This window comes from Microcebus murinus, chromosome 22, assembly GCF_040939455.1.
Source record: "Microcebus murinus isolate Inina chromosome 22, M.murinus_Inina_mat1.0, whole genome shotgun sequence".
Classification (NCBI taxonomy): Eukaryota; Metazoa; Chordata; class Mammalia; order Primates; family Cheirogaleidae; genus Microcebus; species Microcebus murinus.
Genome location: NC_134125.1, coordinates 31,450,545 through 31,452,999, shown reverse-complemented (window position 1 = coordinate 31,452,999; position 2,455 = coordinate 31,450,545). Strand labels below are relative to the sequence as shown.

The following is a 2,455-nucleotide window of genomic DNA, read 5'->3' as shown; positions in this document are numbered from 1 at the left end:
CACCCATGGGTGACGTGCAGGCTGGGCTATGTGTGGAACTGTCAGTGTCCACACTCCCACGGGGCACGGGCAGACAGGGAGCAGTGTGGAACTTGCTGTGTCCACACATCAAACAGAGACGGGTAGGCAGGGCGCTGTGTGGACGTGGCTGTGTCCACTCACCCACGGGAGAGGGGTAAGCTGAGCGCCGTGTGGATTTATTGTGTCCCCTCATCCACGGGAGATGGGTAGGCAGGGCGCTGTGTGGAACTTGTTGTGTCCACACACCCACCAGAGACAGGCGGGCAGGGCGCAGTGGATGTGACTGTGTAAACTCACCCATGGGAGACGGGCAGTCAGGGCGCAGTGTGGAACTGGCTGTGTACACACACCAAAGGGACACAGGCAGTCAGGGCGCGGTGTGGATCTAGCTGTGTCCACTCACCCATGGGAGACGGGCAGGCAGGGCTCTGTGTGGATCTGGCTGTGTCCACACACCCATGGGAGACGGGCAGGCCGTGCGATGTGTCGATCTGGGTGTGTCCACACACCCATGGGGGACGGTCAGAAAGGGTGCCAGACCTTTGGTCTGACACCTGACAGTCCAGATGCCACGCATGCCGCCGCGTGGCGGCGGTGTCACGGCTCGGGACAAGAGGAGGCCCCACGGTGCGGGCTGGGGCGCCTGGCACCGCGACGGGCGCTGAGGGTGGGGGTGACCCCCCTGACCGCCGCCGCGCTCCCAGAAAGGGGATGGAGCAAGTGGAAAAAAAAAAAAAAAGAAAAAAAAAGCCTACGGGACCGGTATTCCCAGGCGGTCTCCCATCCAAGTACTAACCAGGCCTGACCCTGCTTAGCTTCGGAGATCAGACGAGACCAGGCGCGTTCAGGCCAGCGTGGCCAGAGAGGGTGGAGGGCGCCCCTGCCCCGCTCAAGAAGCGGAGCCTAACTGCGCTTCCCCTCGCCGGGCCTGTTGCGTTAGTCGGCCGGGTCCCGCGGGCTCCGCGGGACTGGGGAGAGGGGCGGGGCGGTGGGGGGGGCTGTACACACACACACACACACACACACACACACACACAAACAGAGATGGGCCTCCACGGCTGGACCCGCCAAGGTGGAGACCTTCCAGCCCCCCTCCTCTCCTCGCCTCCTTCACCTACCTGACCCCACCCCCAGCGCGCCGCCCCTGCTGACTGCGCATGCGCACGGGGCGCTCGACCTTTGCCCCCAGCCAGGGCCCGCCCTCCCCCACAAACCCTTTCAGCTGTGCCCCCCGCCCTGTGCGTGGGCTGCCGCCTATTCCCCAGGGCCAGGGCTGGGGCACAGCGCATGGGGGAGGGGAGCGAGTGTAGGGGCGTCTCTCGGGATGTGTCCCATGGGTGTGGTGGGGTGGGATGGGGTGGTTTGGGGGGCTCTGAAGAAATCAATCCCCTCCATCTCCTCCCTCTGGAAAACCCCCAAGCCCTTGGAGAACTGCCCGCACCGCTACCGTGGGGGCCGGGACCCTCCTCTGTGTCCTCCTGTGGCCCAGTCCAAGGGGCCTGGGCCTGGCCAGGGCTGCATTGGACCCCGACCACCCTGGCGTGTGGACTCGCTAGAAATCGGCGATTAGATATTGGATTCCAGCTTCATTGAGGTCATTTCACTAATGAGTGCACCGGAGTTTCCTAATCCATCTGTGAGGGTGGCAACTGAAAGAGAATTTTAAAGCTGACAGAATAGGCGAGGGAAGGCATAGGAGATTTCCACACCCAGCAAGGAAGACTTTCCCGAAATGGAAGAAAGAAACGAGCAAACAGAGACACCGGTAGCCCGCCCGGATCAGAGTCTGCCCCTGAGAGAAAGTACCCTGACCAGGTTCACCCGTGGGTGGTTGGCGAGCTAGCGGCATTCAGAAGAGCGAGGCCCGCAGTCTGTGCGGAAGACACCTGCACTCGGGTGTGTGTGGCAGCACAATTCACAAGCAGCTCCAGATGTTAAACCAAGGAGAAGCCAGGGAGTTCCCAACGCCCCAGGTGTCCTCAGCCCACGACCGGCTGCTGTGGGAATGCAAAGCCCAGCTCCTTGTCTCAGAGCGGGACAACCAGGAGGTGTGATGTACACCCCGGGGTTCCCAGGAGGATCAGGCTGAAGCTGGGACTTGGCCTCAAAGTGTCCCCTCGCCTGGCCACCCCCTTCCCCTTCCTGCTCCTCTACTCCTGGTGCCCCTCCATCCAGGGGCCAGACCTTAAAGAGTCACCGCAAGAGAATCCTGGTCCCAAAGGAGCCTTCTGGGGGACCCCTGCTGAGAGAGGTTGTGGGCATGGCCCGCTGGGGCTCTGCCCGACCCAGGGCTGAGAGATGCAACCTCCCAGCTCTGGGTCCCTGCAGGAAGTGTTGGCAAGCACAGGGCCAGTCCTCCAAAGGCCCAGGTGCAGGGAGCCCAGGCCAAGCAGCCTGTGGAAGAAGCCACATGCCTTGCCACCCCGGGAACAGG

General features: G+C 62.9%; 1 pseudogene; it reads right to left on the bottom strand.

Moving 5' to 3' along the window:
- Positions 1 to 769: 769 nt before the first annotated feature.
- Positions 770 to 887, bottom strand: LOC142863755 (uncharacterized; annotated as a pseudogene).
- Between the last annotated feature and the right edge of the window lie 1,568 nt (positions 888 to 2,455).